Here is a 20,091-nt window from a genome sequence, read left to right as displayed (position 1 = left end):
TCCTCTCAAGCGTGCCTCCCCAGTCCTCTCGACTGTGCATGTCACTCACCAGCCCTCTCCTGGCTATGACCAGTTGTTCCTCTCCTTGAAGACTTGCCCTGCAATGCTAGCTTCTGCTGTGCCTTCTGTGCAGAACCTTCACGCTTCCTTGAAGGGCTCTGTCTGCACCCAAGCCCCAGGCCCAAGGTCACCCCCCCCAGACTGGGGAGCTCCCTCAAAGGCCCCAACAGCCTAGCACTCCATCTTCAAGCTCTTGACAACTTCAACTCCTCCCCCAGGTGAGCTGACCCTGGGTACTTAAAGAGGCCTGCCCCCTGCTAATCCAAGTTGGAGATTGGTCAGGGCTTCTTAGAGTACCCCAGGCAGCTCCACCTCTCCTCTTTTTCTAGTACCTTCCAGAAGGCTCTAGAAAGGAGGAGGGAGGTCTTAATAATGCTGCCTGTGAGTCACCAGCTGCTATCCTGAGCCACTCCCAGCCCAGAATCTAAACAAACAGGCCCAGCAACTAGCTAGGCCTGCCTAAATTTTCCTAATCTATCAATCTCTCTAGCACCTACATAGAGGGTGCTACATAAGCAAATGGCTAGGAGATTAGTATATGAATTTTTCCCTTAGAAATAAAGTCACTGCAGTTGGTTTATAAATATTGAAGCAAAAGAGGATCCACAGCAACCAGATTTCTTCCTTAGTTTTAAGGCAATGCCAGATATTTTGGTATTAGTAACATACCAATCATTAAAGTGGATGTAAACCCACTCTCATCCTTTCTAAACTACTGCAATATTGATTATATAAAAGGATATACATGCCTCCTGCATGTATACTTGCCTATCAAATGTCTCCTTCTGTCTGCTATGAGAACCGAAAAACTGCAGATTTTGTGGGTGGGTCTGTTTTCCAGGGCTCGGTGGGTGGAGTTGTGATGTCAGTAGACTCCCCTCTCACCTCTTCACCCCCCTTATCAACATGCATTTTCTCCTGTGTATTTCTTACACTGAACTTCTGCCATGATCACTAACATCCAGTCAAAATCCAGAAAAGTCCCCACATGACTTCAGCATGCCAAATCATGCTGAGGTGTGGAACAGCCAATCCTTGCAGAGCTGCTGAATAAATGAGTGGGGGTGGGAATTAAAAACGAATGCATGTCTTAGGCTGGTGCATGAGATATGTAAATCATCTGTCAATCACAGCAAGGAGGAAGAACGAACAAAGATTTCACAGTTTGTCCATTGTATTTCACTGAAAAAAAGATATGAGGAATGCTCAGAGCTGGATTAACTCTTTGTGGCAAGACTAGGCACAGCTGATCTGATATCCCATACTCTATATTGTGCTAGACAAAAAAAAAAAATTGGGTTTACATCCACTTTAAGTTTTGCCCAAGATCCATGCATTTGACGCACTGAGAATCCACAAGATGTGTGGTATATACAGTACATCATCTAACTGATGGTTCTCAATTAAACAAATAAGGGGTAAGTGGAAAGGAAGTACAGAAAATAATTTTGCCACATCCAAATTGAGAACAATCATCTGCAGCTGTAAAACAAGTCAGCTGCAAAATAAAAAATGAGGAAGCCAATATGATGGAAACATAATACAGCAACATCTTATTTGTCAGCTGACACCAGAGTGTTTAGTGTGGTCTCATGGGCCCCTGGTTTGAGCCTGCAAAATGACAATTATGTTGTTGCTTGTGACAGAGTGGGGGATAGTCATAAAATATCTGCACAGGCTATATTTTCCAAAGCACTTATTTTATTGTACACAGCTGCATCATTTTTACATTTTTTTTTTATAAGGTGAACAATTAAGAAAAAGCATTTTAAGTAAAGGAATAACATGTCCTAGTGTTCAGTGTTTGTTTTATATATGTCCAACATATAGATACACAGCAGGTGCACCGCACAAAGGCAGGTCTGTGCTCCTCAATGTGGATCAACCCAAGATCCTGCTAATATAAAAAGAAAGCAGTAAAGTTTTATTTAGGATCCAGTAAGTGCACATGGATCAAATGATACAACAATTGGGAACAATTTGGGGTAACATGCCTATCATCAGGCCACTAGGCATCTGAGCAAAGGAGAATTACAATGTCAAAATTGGGATGCCAGCCTTTACATGCTCATGAACTTTAATGTCATCCCAGTCTTAGTCCGTAGGGTTCAATATTGAGTTGGCCCACCCTTTGCAGTTATAACAGCTTCAACTCTTCTGGGAAGGCTGTCCACAAGGTTTAGGAGTGTCTGGGGGAATGTTTGACCATTCTTCCAGAAGTGCATTTGTGAGGTCAGGCACTGAGGTTGGACAAGAAGGCCTGGCTCGCAGTCTCCACACAAGCTCTTGAGTCCAGTTACTGGCTTTGGAAGGAAAACTGGACCTTGCACAAGGTGAGTCCAAACAGCTCTTTTAGAGTGTCTTGACCTCACGCTTAATGAATTGTGACAATTGTGTCTAGCATCATCTTAATCCCCGACTGCCTGAGCAAAGCAGTATTCATAAAGTCATGTTCATGCACATCTTGGCAGAGCCTGAAGAGGGCTGTTTTTCCTGGGAAGCAGGTGGGCACTGTCCCCTACCTTCTTTAGTAGTGCTGCTCTTTATTTTGGTTTGGTATTTGCATTTCGGCAGAAAAAGAAGCCAAGCAAAAACATTGAGCTTGTTCAATGACTATTAAGCAACAGTGCAGTGCCTCCCCCATACGGAAGCTCAGTAACCCAGTAATAAGGAAAATGCCCACTCCATCCACGATATTGCATGACTTCTCCACTGAGAGCGATTTACACTCATATGCTGCCCCAGAGACCAGCATAGGGGCTCCCGGATAGATTATGCATTTAGCATGTGAACACAGGGACCACATCCCAGTGGAACAGGACGAACAGCCCAAAGTTTATTCAGGCTAGGTAAGAGACATGTGCCTATTTCCTGGACCCGGTCCCTTCACAGGATGAGTGCAAAACAACTTCCTTCAGAGTGTATTGAACACATGTTTACTGAATGTGACAACCTGTTAGGCATTATCTTCTTGTCTTTGGCTGCTTGAACCAACAGGATTCACACAGTCCTATTCCATCTGTATCTTCTCTTGAGTCTGGAAAGAATTGATTTGCCCACAGGGTGAATGGAAACCACTCCTTTAGAGTGTATTGCTCACATGTTTAATGAATGTGACAACCTATTCGGTGTCAGCATCTTTGACCTTGGCAGCTTGACGCAACAGGATTCATACAGTCATGTTCATTCGTATCTTCTGTTGGATGACACTGAAGCAGATCATTTTCCTGGAAAGCCCCTGAGACTGCACATTGGCAGAACAGGCAACCCTTCACTGGGCTAGTGGAAAAATTCCTTTAGAGTGTATTGACCACATGCATAACAAACGTCACAACCTGCTAGCTGCCGTCATCTTTATCCTTGGTTGCCTGAACAAAGCAGTATTCTTGCAGTCATGCTCATCCTTAATCTTTCTTAGGAAGAGTCTGAATAGGATTGCTGGCCTGGAAAGGTGTGGAGACTGTTCATCATCAAAACAGGTAACCCCTTTCCAGAGAGAGTAGAAACACTCCTTAGAGTGTATTGACCATGTGCGTAAACAAATGTGACAGCCTGTTAAGCGTTGCCATCTTTATCCTTGTCTGCTACAGGATTCATACCATCACACTCATGTGTATCCTCTCTTGGAAGAGCCTGCAGAGAGTTGATTCTCCCACAGTGTGAGTGAAAAACACCCTTTAGGCTTCGTCTCCACTAGTGCAACTTGTCATGCAACTTTGGACAAAGTTGCATGGCTAGTCACAGCCCATTGATCTCAATGCCACCCGTTCCCATGTATTCAACTTTGAAATGGTGCCTGCACTACTTTGATGTGACTTTGGAGTCACATTAGTGGAAATGTAGCCCAAGAGTGCATTGGCCACATGTTCAATGAATGTGACAACCCTATAGGTGTCGTCTAGATACATACAGGGCTTTGGCTACCAAGGGATGAGTGGCACAGGACCAATTTAAGGCAGTGCTTGATGCCTACCAAGCCAGAGGGACTAAATGGTAAAAGCCCATAGTTCATTTCTCATACACCTGAAAGAAAAACTCTTACCTGAACGGTGCCCCTTACCTCCCTAATAATGAATGGCTACCAGGAAGAGTTGACACTCACGGCTTAGCAATATAAGCAAATAGCTTTGCAGCAAACTGGCAGTAAGAAAGACAAGGAGGTAAACCTACATAGTCTTACTGCACCAGGACTTCTTAATTTCACTCATGTCTCTGTAAAAATATAAATTTCATAATAAGCAGGAAACTAAGCAAGAATCATTTGGTAACTTAATATATCAAAAGTTACCAATCTACTTCAAATTATAGCCCTGCAGATTAATAAAGCAGTTCAAAACAAATTCAGTGCAATAGGAATTAGCTTGTTTGGCAATAATCCTCTAAGGCAGGGGTGTCAAACTCAAATTCACGGGGGCCGCATTAGCACTATGGTTGTCTTCAAAGGGCCTGCTGTATCTGTAGGACTATGTATCTACTCTTTATTATCATAATTAATTGTCTCTGCATTCAATTACTACTGGTTTTGGTAATAATTTAATAACTAGCTCTGAAAACAGAAGCCTAGGAAGAATAATAGCAAGCAGATATTCAAATGTAGAATTATTGTACAATTTATTAAAAAAATGTAAACATACAAATATTACCAGGCACTGTTTATTACACATATGGCAAACACAAGGCATTAACTTTCTTTAACTATTCTGACTGGATGTCTGACACCGTTTTCCTGAGGTCAGCCCGTCGATGTCTGGCTTTAGGTCTTGTGTTGTAGCAATCCACAAAACAGCATGAAGGTTATCAGTGATGCGTGATCTGAGCTTGGTCTTGTTCAGATTCATGATTGAAAACATCTGTTCACATAGATAGGTGCTCCCAAACATGGACATAACATGGGCAGCTTGAAGTCGGAGCTGTGGCATCAAAGCAGGGGGAGGAGACGGTAAAATCCGGCGACTGCAGCATCCTGGAACTTTGCTCTCAGGCTACTGATAGACTGAAGTTCTATTAATTCCATCTGAAGGTGATGTGGTGCACTGTCAACTTGAATGTTGAAGGGATTAGCAAAGTTGGCAAATGTTAAGTGTTGTTCTTTAAAGTCAGAGAAGCTTCAATCAATTTCATCAATCAGCCGATTCACTTTGGTAGCCAATCGAGCACATGAAAAAGCACCTGGGAATGAGGTTGAGATGCTCTGACAGATATGAAAGTGGGCAAGACTTTTAAAGCTGTGACTTCCATAGGCGCAGTTTCTCCTGGAAAGCTGTAATTGCCGTTATGAGTTGTTTGCGGCCCTACAGCCTCGGATTCAGTTGAGCGAGATGCTCTAATATGTCACATAGCATGGCAAAATCACACAGCCAGTTTGGATCTGACAATTCAGGCAAGGGCTTCCCTTTATTTTGCAAAAAGAGAGTAATGTTTCCCAAAAGCGAAAAAAAAAAAAAAAAAAAAAGAAAAAGAAATCGCTTGAGAACGGTGTTCCAACTCAGCCACCTTACTTCTGTATGGTATGGTACACCTGTATGTTCCGTGTCCACCTCCTTCAAAAATTGCTGGAACTGACAAAGATTCAGGACCTGTGCAGAAACAAAGTTCACTGTTTTCGTGACTGTGGACATTATGTTATCCAGTTCCAGAACCTTGCCACACAGAGCTTCTTGGTGAATAATGCAGTGGTAAGTTATCAGCAGCATTTGGCAGTTACTTTTTTTCATCTTCTTTTTCAACAGTCCAACCAGTCCAACCAGTCCAAGCCAGTTTTCTCTCCACGCGTTGCAGGTGCACCATCAGTTGTAAGCCGCACCAACTTTTCCCAAGGTAACTTCATTTTATTTATGGATTCCTCCATTGCATTGAAGATATCCCTCCCAGTTGTTGTTCCTTGCATGGCAACCACATCCAAGAGCCCCTTACTGACAGACAAGTCTTCCTTCACACCTCTTACAAAAATGGATCAATATTATCAGTGCTTTTGTCAATAGCTAATAAAAATTCAAGATAACTGCATGTTTCTTCAGCCAGCTGTTTTGTAAGATTCCACGCTAGGTCCCTGACTCAGTCTGTGATAGTGTTTCCTGATAAGCTGACATTGTTAAAAGCCTGTCTCTGCTCAGGGCGCACCTATTCACATACCTTCGGCATACACTGTTTGACAAATGCACTTTCTGAAAAGCAGCTTGAGCAATTTCTTCAGCGACATGAAAGCTGGCTTTCACTGCTGCATCATTTTTTGCTGTAATTTTTGCAAAAATATTCAGTTGAGAATGCAGGTTGCCTTTTAAATTCTTTGACCTTTTGTTGCTTTTCTTGGTGGCTAAGGTTAGCATATTTGGCTCTGTGTTTGGTCTCAAAGTGGCGGCGTAAAATTGTTTTCCTTCATTACTGCCACTAACTCGTAGCAAATAAGACATACCGGCTTCTCGACCATTAAGCACAAACATGTGTTCACTTTCTCATCCCTCATGAAATTGCCTTCCCTCTGCATCAACTTTTCTTTTTTTGGACATTTTGGGGTCATGTAACCATTGCATTGCTGTGAACGACAGGTGCTGACCAGCATAGACCCACTCACACTTCTGTAGCAGATGATGCAAATTTGAAAAAGAGGAACACACATCACTGGTATCATCCACAAGAAACTTTATTGGAGACCATGGTGTTCGGTCTGAGCAGTCTTCAATAAAGTTCTCTTGTGGACGATACCAGCAGTCTGCAACCCTCCTTTTCAACTGGCATAGAATTGTATTATTCTCATAATAATTATAAGCAGCCATCCAGATCAACCCACTCCCCATACATCAAATGTCAAGAGCCCTCCCACCATCAAAAGTCAAGAGTATGCTACTTACAGAGTGAAGGGATCAGGAGTGCGCTATGTACAGAGTGGAGGGGTCAGGAGTGCGCTACATACAGAGTGGAGGGGTCAGGAGTGTGCTACGTACAGTGTGGAGGGGTCAGGATTGCACTACATACAGAGTGGAGGGGTCAGGATTGCACTACATACAGAGTGGAGGGGTCAGGAGTGCGCTACGTACAGAGTGGAGGGGTCAGAATTACGATATGTACAATGGGGAGGGGTCAGGAGTGCGCTACATACAGAGTGGAGGGGTCAGGAGGGCACTATGTACAGAGTGGAGTGATAAGGAGTGCGCTACGTACAGAATGGAGTGATCAGGAGTGCACTACGTACAGAATGGAGTGATCAGGAGTGCGCTACATACAGAGTGGAGTGATCAGGAGCACGCTACGTACAGAGTGGAGTGATCAGGAGTGCACTACGTTCAGAGTGGAGGGGTAAGGAGTGCCCTACGTACAGAATGGAGGGGTAAGGAGTGTGCTATGTACAGAGTGGAGGGGTCAGGATTGTGCTAAGTACAGAGTGGAGGGGTCAAGAGTGCGCTACGTACAGACTGGAGTGATCAGGAGTGCACTACGTACAGAGTGGAGGGGTCAGAAGTGTGCTACGTACAGAGTGGAGTGATCAGGATGTGCTATATACAGAGTGGAGTGGTCAGAAGTGAACTACATACAGAGTGGAGGGGTCAGGAGTGCGCTACGTACAGAATGGAGGGGTAAGGAGTGTGCTACATACAGAGTGGAGGGGTCAGTAGTGCACTACGTACAGAGTGGAGAGATCAGAAGTGCGCTACGTACAGAGTGGAGGGGTAAGGAGTGCCCTACGTACAGAGTGGAGGGGTTAGGAGTGCGCTATGTATAGAGCGGAGGGGTCAGGATTGCACTACATACAGAGTGGAGTGATCAGGAGTGTGCTACATACAGAGTGGAGGGATCAGGAGTGGGCTACGTACAGAGTGGAGGGATCAGGAGTGTGCTACATACAGAGTAGAGGGATCAGGAGTGCGCTACGTACAGAGTGGAGGGGTCAAGATTGCGCTACGTACAGAGTGGAGGGATCCGGAATGCGCTACGTACAGAGTGGAGGGATCAGGAATGCGCTACATACAGAGTGGAGGGGTCAGGAGTGTACTATGCAGTGTGCAACATCTAATTTCCACCCCTCCTCCTGGGTTCTGACCTCTGCACCCATCACTCTCCTCCCATCCCCCCACCTCTGCACATATCTGCCTCCACAGCGTTCCTCAAATCTGTACTCTCTCCTACCTTGCTCCGCTCTGGTACCTCCCCTTATAGGTGGCTCCCTCCCTTTGTATTTGGCTATAGTTAGTACCTCCCTGTTTATTGGGCTATAGATGGTACCTCCTTCTGTGAGCGGATCTCTGTGTTCAGTATCAGTACTCAGTTTTGTCCTATATGTTTTTTTCCCCATCACGTCAAAATAAGCAGCACAACACTGTCTCTCTTCATCAACACAAGTGCTCAAAAAGCCTGCACTCAGGACGCAGCCCGCTGGATGAAAAAAAAACCCAGAGCTGTCAGCAATCTCTGCCACTATGCTGGACCGACCGGACGTCAAAGAGACAAGAAGGGGGCTCCCATGTGTAGAATATAAATAATAATACTTTATTAACCACTTAAGGACCGCCGCATGGCAATGTACGTCAGCAGAATGGCACCGACAGGCACAAGCACGTACATGTACGTGCTTGCCTTCCAGCGGGTGGGGGGTCCGATCGGACCCCCTCCCGCTGGATGCCGCGGTCCGTTTCGCTTCAGGAGCGATCCAGAATGAGGGGATGGCCATTGGTTTCTGGCCATCCCCTCTCCATCTCTCCTGGCGAATGAGAAGCTTCCCCCGCCTGTGTAGTGTAAACACAGGCAGGGAGGAAGTGATGTCATTCTCCTTGGGGCGGTCTTTTTGACCGGACTGCGAGGAGAACAGAGAAAGTAAGTGCACCAACACTACACTGACATGTAGGTACACTAATGCCGCGTACACGCGATCAAACAATCCGGTGGAAAAGTCCGGCAAACTCAAGTCCGCCAAACAATCCCCCCGTGTGTAGCCTCCGGCATACTTTTTTGACCCGAAAGTACGGCGGACTTAGAATGCCGTGTTGCACACCAATCTGCCCGCCGTACTCGCATTTCGGCGGACAATCCGGCCGTGTGTGTGTGCCAGTCCCCCGTACTTTTGAAATGAGCAGACTTTTCCCGCCCGGAGAAAAGTCCGCTCATTTCGAGCCGGTCTCCAGGTGGGCGGGGCCCGCGAAGGAGACGTCGCTGGCCCTGCCGCCTGGTATGGACTTAAAGGGGAACCCCAACGCTGAAAAAAATCGGCGTGGGGGTCCCCCAAAGTCCACAACAGACCCTTGTCCGAGCACGCTACCCAGCCGGCCAGGAAAGGGGGGCGAGCGAGCGCCCCCCCCCTCCTGAGCTGTACCAGGCCACGTGCCCTCAACATGGGGGGGTGCCTTGGGGAAGGGGGGCCGCGCGGCCCCCCCCACCCCAAAGCACCTTGTCCCCATGTTGATAAGGACAAGGGCCTCTTCCCGACAACCCTGGCCGTTGGTTGTCGGGGTCTGCGGGCGGGGGGCTTATCGGAATCCGGGAGCCCCCTTTAGTAAGGGGGCCCCCGGATACCGGCCCCCCACCCTATGTGAATGAGTATGGGGTACAATGTACCCCTACCCATTCACCTGTAAAATAAAGTACAAAAAAAACACAACACACGAGATAAAATACTTTATTGCACAGCTCCGGGGGTCTTCCGTCTTCGGGGGTCTTCTCGCCGGACTCCTCGGCTATCTTCTTGTAGCTCTTTTGCTAGCGGAGGAGTCCGGCTTTCTTCCTCGCCGCCGGCCTCTTCTCCTGACTTTGGGGGTCTTGTCCCCCTCTTCGGTTCTTCTGCCGGGCCACCGCGCCTTCTTATAGCTCTTTTACAGGCGGTGGCCCGGTCTTCTGTCGCCGACGCTGCCTTCGTAGTACGTCGGACAGACGGCTACATGTGTACGCGGCTATAGGCACACAAATCCCTTAGTTAACCCTTTCACCCCCTTTTGCCAGTGTCACTAAGCGATTGTTTTTCTGATCGCTGCATTAGTGTCACTGGTGCCGTTAGGTAGCTAGTTATTTATTTAGGTTCACCGCCAGGTTTTTATAGCGCTAGGTACCCCCATATACTACCCAATAATGGTTTTAACCCCCTGATTGCCCCTAGTTAACCCTTTCACCAGCGATCACCGTATAAGTGCCACTGGTGACGCTGGTTAGCCAGTTAGTTATTTAGGTTCCCCGTCAGGTTTTTATATAGCGTCAGGGACCCCCATATACTACCTAATAAAGATTTTAACCCCCTGATTGCCCCTAGTTAACCCTTTCACCAGTGATCACTGTATAAGTGTTACGGGTGACTCTGGTTAGTTAGTTTGCTTTTTATAGCATCAGGGCACCCACCATTTATTACCCAATAAAGGTTTAACCCCCTGATCACCCGGCGGGTGATATTAATTAGGTTTTAGGGTCAGGGTCTGCGTCCCCCCAGGCAGCGCTAGGATAGTGCCAATACCGCTAACACCCACGCGCAAAGCATAAACCTCCCGTAGTGGTATAGAATCTGAACAGATCAATATCTGATCTGATCAGATCTATACTAGCGTCCCCAGCAGTTTAGGGTTCCAAAAAAACGCATTGTTAGCGGAATCAGCCCAGATACCTGCTAGAACCTGCGTTTTGCCCCTCCGCCCAACCCACCCAAGTGCAGTATCCATCGATCACTGTCACTTACAAAACACTAAACACATAACTGCAGCGATCGCAGAGTCAGGCCTGATCCCTGCGATCGCTAACAGTTTTTTTTGGTAGCGTTTTATATTTAAATCCTGAAGGCGGTGCTTGGTTTTCGGGGTCCCGTACGCGGCTAGGCTCCCAAAAAGTCCCCCACATGTGGTATCCCCGTACTCGGGAGAAGCAGCAGAATTTATTTTGGGGCGTAATTTCACTTATGCCCATAGCATGTGTGAGCAATATATCATTTAGTGACAACTTTGTGCAAAAAATAAAAATTAATTGTAATATTCCTGCAACTTGTGGCAAAATATAAAATATTTCATGGACTCAATATGCCTCTCAGTAAATAGCTTGGGGTGTCTACTTTCCAAAATGGGGTCATTTTGGGGGGGGGGGGTTGTGCTATTTTGGCATTTTATGGCCTTCGAAACTGTAATAGGTAGTGAGGAGTGAAATAAAAAATTTGCACCCTTAGAAATCCTGAAGGCAGTGATTGGTTTTCGGGGTCCTGTACCTGGCTAGACTCCCAAAAAGTCCCACATATGTGGTATCCCCGTACTCAGGAGAAGCAGCAGAATATATTTTGGGGTGCAATTCCACATATAACTATAGCATGTGTGAGCAATATATCATTTAGTGACAACCTTTTGTAAACTTTTTTTTTTTTGTGTCATTATTCAATCACTTGGGACAAAAAAAAAAAATTCAATGGGCTCAACATGCCCTCAGAAATTTCCTTGGGGTGTCTACTTTCCAAAATGGGGTCATTTGGGGGGGGGGGGTTGTACTGCCCTGCCATTTTAGCACCTCAAGAAATGAGATAGGCAGTCATAAATTAAAAGCTGTGTAAATTCCAGAAAATGTACTCTAGTTTGTAGATGCTATAACTTTTGCGCAAACCAATAAATATACGCTTATTGACATTTTTTTTACTAAAGACATGTGGCTGAATAAATTTTGCCCTAACTGTATGACTAAAATTGAGTTTATTCGATTTTTCTTATAACAAAAAGTAGAAAATATCAGTTATCATTTTTTGATAACATACTGCATTCATCTTGCCATCAATTTTGACCAAATTTCCCATGCCTTGTAGCTCACACATTCCCAAAACATCAGCGATCCACCTCCATGTTTCACAGTAGGAATGGTGTACATTTCATCATAGGCCTTGTTGACTCCTCTCCAAATGTAGCATTTATGTTTGTGGCCAAAAAGCTACATTTTGGTCTCATCACTCCAAATTACTTTGTGCCAGAAGGTTTGAGGCTTGTCTCTGTGCTGTTTGGTGTATTATAAGTGGGATGCTTTGTGGCTTTTACATAGGAATGGCTTTCTTCTGGCAATTCAAACATGCAGCAGATCTTTCTTCAAGTGCCTTCTTATGCCACGTACACAGGATCAGACTATCTAGCAGACTTAGCCCTTGTACACACGGTCGGAGAATCCGTCGGAATGTGTCCTATCGGACCGTGTCGTCGGATAATCCGACTGTGTGTGGTATGCATCGGACTGATTCCGTCAGAATATCCGTCGGACCCAATTTTCCAACATGTTGGAAATATTTCCCGACCAACTGGGCCGGTCGGACATACTCCGATCATGTGTAGAGAATTTTGATCGGACCAAGTGCCACACATGCTCAGATCAAATTCCTACATCAAAGCTATTTGCTACTAGCCTGAATGTAGTCCCATCGTAACGAAATTACGTCATCACGTTCTGAAAGATCAGATTTTTCGCCAACTTTGTCCGACCGTGTGTATGCAACAGTTTCGGACAAGATCCGACGGACAAAATCCGACAGGCAAAATCTGACGGATTTGGTTGTGGAAATCTCCGACCGTGTGTACAGGGGCTTAGTCTGGTGGACTTCCGCCAGACAAACCGCCGTAAAGTCTGCCGGACTGTTCGAACGAGCGGACCTGCCCACACACCGGACTATACACGGTATAGTCCGCCGGACTATCCACCGTACTTTTGAAATGAATGGACTTGCCCACACACGGAGGAAAGTCCGTTCATTTTGAACGCGGCTCCAGGTAGCCGGGACTAGCGAAGGAAGTCAAGGTCACCAGAGAGAGCTTTGAGTCAACATGTCAAGGAAGAAGAAGAGAAGAACAGAAGGCAGCGAAGACAGTGGCGACAGCGGCTAGTAAAAGAGCTAGAAAAAGAGCAGAAGATAGCGGAGGAGTCCGGCGAGAAGACCCCCCTAGACGGAAGAAGACCCCCGGAGCTGTGCAATAACCCTGTGTGTTGTGTTTTATTTAAATTTTTTTCACAGGTGAATGGGTCCCGTGCGCGGGAAAGTCCGTTCATTTCAAAAGTACGGCGGACTAGCACACACACGGCCGTATTGTTTTGAGTCAAAACTGCTTTCTAAGTCCGCCGGAGCCCACACATGGGCAGATTTTTTCTCCGGATAGTTTGATCGTGTGTACGCGGCATTAGTGTGCATCTTGAAACAGCCATACCACATGTTTTCAGAGTCCTGTAGTTAACCTGAAGTTATTTGTGGGTTATTTGTGGGTTTTTCTTTGCATCCCAAACAATTTTCCTACTTTTGATCAGGGTCATTTTGGTAGTTTCTGTTGCCATTATAAAAAGAGTAAACACAGTTGATTGATAATAAATGGCTTCAGCCAAACATTAACCATGAGAGAAAGAAAAGTTTTTGTGTTATCATTCAAATTCTCTGAAAAAATGGCCAAGAAATCATAATTTCTGCCAGGGTATGTAAACTTATGCAAACCAGATGGCTTACAGGTAATCCGCCCACCCCTATAATACCAACACTGCACACTTGGAAAAAGGGAGCAAAACTACCTAAAAGCAGCCACTTGGCGTAAGCAAATGTGTGGACAGTATTTCATTTTCTGTCATATCGAAGGCCCCAAAACACAGTGAAAAAAATTGTGGCGCTGAAAATAATGAACTCCTACTGACAAAAATGAAAAATATATAATATATCAAGATTAGTGAAAAAATATAATATATAATAATATAATATATCAAGATTAGTGACACCTAGTGTTAAGTGAACCACCAATAAAAAAAAACTGAATAAATAGAAATTGGTGCTCTGATAAACTCCTGTGCCAAATATGTCCAAAAGAAATGATGAAAGTTCTTATTGAAGTGACCAACACAAGTGTATAATTATATAACAAAAGTCCATAAGAAGCATCCAAAACATGTGAAAAATGATCCGTGACAAATTCATTCTGTTTAGTAGTTCTTTCACCCCACCTCCGTGTTCGTGATTCCACTCCCCTTTAGGAAACACACTCACCAGCTCTCTCTGCCTCACACTCTCGTGTTTGGATAAAAATGCTTTGACCCACACAAAACGGGGTCCCCAGTGTGCCCCCAGCATGCACTCTGCAGAGGGAGGGAGAGAAAGCCTGGAACCCAGCAAAAAGCAGAGGAATTGAGTGCTACAGGAGAAGAGGAAAAGAGAGTACTGTGTGGGGGAAGCCAGATAGCCACGCTGTTCCCACACCACCAGAGAGAGAGCCACACTGTACCCGCACCACCAAAGAGAGAGCCATGCTGTACCCGCATCACCAGAGAGAGAGAGACACTCTGTACCTGCACCACCAGAGAGAGAGCCATGCTGTACCCACGCCACCAGAGAGAGAGCCATGCTGTACCCACACCACCAGAGAGAGAGCCATGATGTACCCACACCACCAGAGAGAGAGCTATGCTGTACCCCCACCACCAGAGAGCCACGTTGTACCCACACCACCAGAGAGCCATGTTGTACCCACACCACCAGAGAGCTATGCTGTACCTGCACCACAAGAGAGAGAGACACTCTGTACCCCCACCACCAGAGAGCCACACTGTACCTGCACCACGAGAGAGAGAACCACGCTGTACTCGCACCACCAGAGAGAGCCAAGCTGTACCTGCACCACCAGAGAGCGAGCCACGCTGTGCCCGCACCACCAGAGAGAGGGCCACGCTGTGCCCGCACCACCAGAGAGCCATGCTGTACCCACACCACCAGAGAGAGAGAGCCACGCTGTACCGCACCCCCAGAGAGGGAGCCACGATGTAACCGCATCACCAGAGAGGGAGCAACGCTGTACCCGCACCACCAGCAAGGGAGCCACGCTGTACTCGCACCACCAGTGAGGGAGCCAAGCTCTACCTGCACCACCAGAGAGTGAGCCACGCTGTACCAGCACCACCAAAGGGGGAGAAAAACTAAGCAACTGTCAGGGTACAGACATGCTAAACTACTGATTAGAGTCGGCCTGGGCAACCCAGAGTGAGCATATGTCCAGCCAGAGGGATCACTGCTGTGGTTTCACTGGGTCTGGTAAGAAGGCCTGTTAGCCATCATCCATTACTGTTTCTAGGGACTGAGCCATTAGGAAGTGCCTAACCTGCTATCCTCTAGGCCTTACTGACCACCACAACGAGCTCCAAAGCTGGGCTACTGGCCCAAAATTAGGGGGGGTGGGGGGGTGACACAATTTTAACTGCACCAGGTGACACCAACCCTAGTGATGTCCCTGTCCCGGAGCCCAGTGCCACAACAATTTCCGTCACTGAGCTCCGGTAACTGTCAAGACAGGGGTGCGCTAGCGCGGGCACCTGGGATATCTGCCATCTGTGGTCTCAAAAGCAGTGATCAGCTTTCCGTAACAGCGGTCACCTCTCTCTTCATTGACAACCACACACACTTCTTGGCCCCAATGTTCTAGTGTACACAGCCAGAAGGAGAAGGAGCCACAGAGGAGGTACACAACTTCAGTGCAAGAGCCGTGCTGCTGGTCTGAGGTCTGTGTATAATTTACAGGGGAGGGGGACACAGTAAACCGGGAATGGGGGAGGGCAGATAACAAATGCACACATGGAGTAATGGGAGGGGCGTGAGGGGATATTTGCTGGGTGCTTTGGGAGAGGAGAGGATATGTGCTGGGGGGGGGGGTCTGATCCCCCCACCCACCAATAGCACATGTCCTCTACCCTCCCAAAGCACCCACATATCCCCTTTCTCCCCCCAAATTAAAAGATGCCGTTTGCCCTCTCTGTCCTGCTCCAGCAGTGTCCTTCTCTGTCCTCCTCCCGCAGCATCCCTCTCTGTTCTCCTCCCACGGTGTCCCTCTCTGTCCTTCTCCCACAACATCCCCCTGTCCTCCTACCATGAAGATGACAGGGGACTGTTAAAAAGGGAGGAGTGTGGCCTTGACAGGAAGGGGTGGGTCATATTTAAATTATGTGGTGTGCGAGTTTAGCCAGGCCTAGGGCTGCACAAAATCTAAATACACCACTGATTGGCTGGTCATAGGGAGTAGCGGATAGGTTATATCACACTTACTTATATAGTCACCTTACTTTCTTAAAAGTGGAGTGGCATGAAAAAAGTTTTTAATTGATGCCTCCTGCTTGTCAACTGGTAGCTCAATTTGTTTCTTATTAATGAAGTATTTGTGTCTAGTAATGTGTTGGCTCTCCAATGTAGCATAAGCCACATGGTCACTTGTTAAAAACACAAAAGTTGTTTATTTCTTGTGTATGATTTGATCAAAATGGTAAATCCTAGAACTGTGAGCAGTCTGTGCTTGTACAAAATCTGCCCTACGTATTTTGCTACCAATCGTTTTTCTTCTCCTGAATGGTTTTAATGGTCAGGCTTGAAACTACCTTAACAATGTGAAATTTCAAGCTCGGCCAATTAAATGGTTCAGGAAAGAGAGAACAATCATTAGCAAAATAGTTAGGGCAGTTTTTTAAAGAAGCACAAGAAATTAGACCGTTCACATTTCTAGGATTGAAAAAGTCAGGGTGTTTTTATGTCTCAATTGTATTCACTGCATTAAGGAAGAAACATTCATCCATCATCATTCTGATATGATGATGCACATACATGGTTACTTTACCTGTCAGACGAGTTTTGTAGTTTATTTAATCAAGTGCCCCCTGCTGCTTATGTTACATTAGGGAGAGAACACAAAAGGTAATGCATTGCTAGACTCAAGTAATCCTTTAATAAGAAACTAATTGAGCTACCAGTGGATAGACATTTTATTGAACAAATACATTCTGTTTCACAGCTACTTATATTTACAGAAATTACTGATCCTGTGCCGAGATTGAAGATCTTGAAATATATTCTGCATACCTTGGTTGTAACAAGTGGTTATTTGGGTTACTGTTGTCTTTCTACAATCTCCTTTGACCTCTGCCCATTCTTCTTTGACCTCTGACATCAATAATGCATTTTTGTGGGGCATGGCCGGATGTAGAGTGGGACGGACATGTGCATCCTGTCTCCTAAGTGATCTGTGCCCTATCCCGCCAGGTGTCATCTACAGTTGTTTGGGCACATCAGGGCCGTCTTTAAGGCAGGGAAAAAGGGGCAGCTGCCCTGGGCCATATCATTATTGTGGGGCGCCAAATCAGCTGCCTCATACTTGCCAACTATCCCAGTTTAAATTCCCTTGTCCTTTGAAATTTTAGTCCTGTGCTGTGTCCTGATATCTCAGTGTGAAATGCTGGTACTAATGCTGCCCTGCTCTGCCCTATTGTTGTGTGCAGATGACTCACCTGCAGACCTGTGTTTACATGTAAATAATGGCATTCATATGTAAATAGCGGCTGTATCATAAATAAATAGCTGCAGCCAGTGGTATTGATATGTAAATATAGGCAACATTCATATGTAGCTCATGCCCCCCTGCAGTGAGGAGATGATGTGCTGTAATCTCTAGTAACCAATCAGTGAGCAGTAATACTGTACAGTAATCTCTAGCAACCAATTAAGCAGAAATCATTTGCTGTAACCTCTAGCAACTTATCAGTGAGCTGTAATGTGTGCTGTAACCTCTAGCAACCAATCAGTAAGCAGTAATGATATTCTGTAACCGCTGGTAACCAATCGCAATTCCTGCCTGATCTGATACAGTAAACTGATTTTAAGTCTAGCTGCTATTTATTGCATGTCTCAGAGCAGGTGGAGAGTAAAATTACATTGGGGGGCCCCAAGAAAATTTTTGCCTGGGGTCCAATCAATATTAAGGACTGCCCTGGGGCACATCCCGGAATGCAATCCAGGTGCCGTAGTGCAGCGTTGTCAGCGAGGAAGAAGTTGCCTCCTCAGCCTGCCTCGTGCTCCAAGTTTTAAGGCAAACTATTAGGCACATGGCAATGTGCACCAATTGACCGGGGTATGCCCCATCGGCCCTGTTTTGTACCTCTACAGTAAAACTTTTCAATAAAAATAATTACAAAAAAAACAAGGCATTTTTGTCCACACAACTGCCACTCACTGGATATTTTCTCTTTTTTGGTCTATTCTCTGTAAACTCTAGTGATGGTTGTGCATGGAAATCCCAGTAGATCAGCAGTTTTTGAAATACTCAGACCAGCCCATTTGGCACCAACAATCCAACCATGCCATGTTCAGTCACTAAAGCCTACGTTCACATCTATGCAATTGCACTTCATGCTTTTCAGGCATGTTTTGTAGTGCATTTTGTGTTTTTAAACCCTTGTTTTTTGTGTTTTTGCATGCAGTTTTCATGTATTTTGCGTTTTTCTTTAAACACACTGTAAACACACTGTATATAGCTGGTTACTAAGCTGGGGGCCGGGAAGCTGGCCGCTAAGTCCTTACTAACCAATGAGTCATCAGCTGTCAGTGGGGTTCCCTGCTGACAGCTGAATGTAAAAAAAAAAACGGTGTGGGGTCCCCCAAGGTTCATACCGGGCCTTTCGGGTCTAGTATGGATTCGGAGGAGACCACAGACTAAAAAAAAGGTGGCGTGGGTTCCAAATTCCATACCAAACCCATATCCGAGCATGCAGCCCAGTAGGTCAGGAAAGGGAGGAGACGAGTGAGCGCCCCCCCTCCTGAACCGTACCAGGCCACATGCCCTCAACATGGTGTGGTGGGTGCTTTGGGGGGGCTCTGCATCGTACCCCTACCCATTCACCTCAAAAAGTAGTGAAATGTAAAAAAAAGAGGAGCCAGTTTTTGACAAGTCCTTTATTTAAACAATAGCTCTGAGCCGTCTTCTCATGCCGTGGTCTCTCTCGCTGCCGTTCTCTCCCCCTGCCATCTCCCCCGCCAACATCTCTTCTGCTGCTGTCTTCTCCCATGGCCATCTTCTCCTCGAGATGTCTTCTTGTGCTATCTTGTCCCGCTGCTGTCTTCTTCCTCGCTGCTGGTTACCCACTATAAAAAAAAGCAGCTCTTCTTTTGTGGCTGTCTTCTTCCTTTGTGTTGTCGTCCGCTGTCTGGCATCTCTTATATAGCCATGGGGCGTGGCCATCGGATGACGTCACCCAGAAAGCCCGCCCTTGTGATGTTGGTGAATGAGAACACGTAACAAAGGTGTTATTCCTGGCTGAAAAAGTGGAAAAGCTGGCATCATAGTCCTCTCTGAGCAACAATATACATATTGCTATATATTTTAACAAAGAACTACATTAAATGAGTAAAGCTAGTGTAAAAAATTAATACACACTTTGGAAAAACAAAAATATAAATATATTAAATAAACATATAATTTCCTGAATAGTTTTAGAAATATACAAAAATGGCAAATGGGTGTAACTAACATAGAAATGTCACGCCATACAGAAATAATTTGTCCGCCTACATGACAAATCCGATGTTATGGTAAACGTGTTCATCACAACATGTACAGTGGGAAAAAAATATTATTTTGATCCCCTGCAGATTTTGCAAGTTTGCCCACTTACAAAGAAATGAAGGGTCTTTATAATTGATGTATTTTAAATGATAGAGACAGAATGTCAACCAAAATTCAGTGAGTAAAATAAGTATTTCATCCCCAAGCAAAACATGACTTAGTACTTGGTGGAGAACCCCTTGTTGGCAAGCAGAGCTGTAAGACATTCCTTGTAGTTGGTTACCAGGTTTGCACACATCTCAGGAGGGATTTTGGTCCACTCTTCTTTATAGATCTTCTCTAAATCCTTAAGGTTTCTTGGCTGTCGCTTGGCAACTTGAAGTTTCACCTCCTTTCATAAATTTGCTATAGGATTAAGGTCTGGAGACTGGCTAGGCCACTCCATGACCTTAAAGTTGAATTAAACCCTCACATATACCCAGTGAAGTGAATAGCCTGAAATGATACACAGAGAGACGTAACAAATACACTTTGGAAAGGTTTTGTACATAGGTTTTACATGTACTGTATATATCTTCTGTCTTCATCTTGCTAAAGTCTTTAGAATTCTTACATCGGGTAAGATTTTTCATGTCCTCATTCTGCACTGTTAGAGAAGGCTTGGGTTATACTGGAAGCAGCTGATTGGAGGAAAGGAAACCCCCCTCCACATTGGTAGAAGAATGAAAATGCTTTCACATCTCTGCTCTAAGACGGCAGGCAGTGTGCT

This window comes from Lithobates pipiens, unplaced genomic scaffold (assembly GCF_037356315.1).
Source record: "Lithobates pipiens isolate NorthernLeopardFrog02 unplaced genomic scaffold, aLitPip1_a1.2 Scaffold_25, whole genome shotgun sequence".
NCBI classification, from domain to species: Eukaryota; Metazoa; Chordata; class Amphibia; order Anura; family Ranidae; genus Lithobates; species Lithobates pipiens.
The sequence above is the reverse complement of the archived record's forward strand: the minus strand, read 5'-3'. Positions refer to the sequence as shown.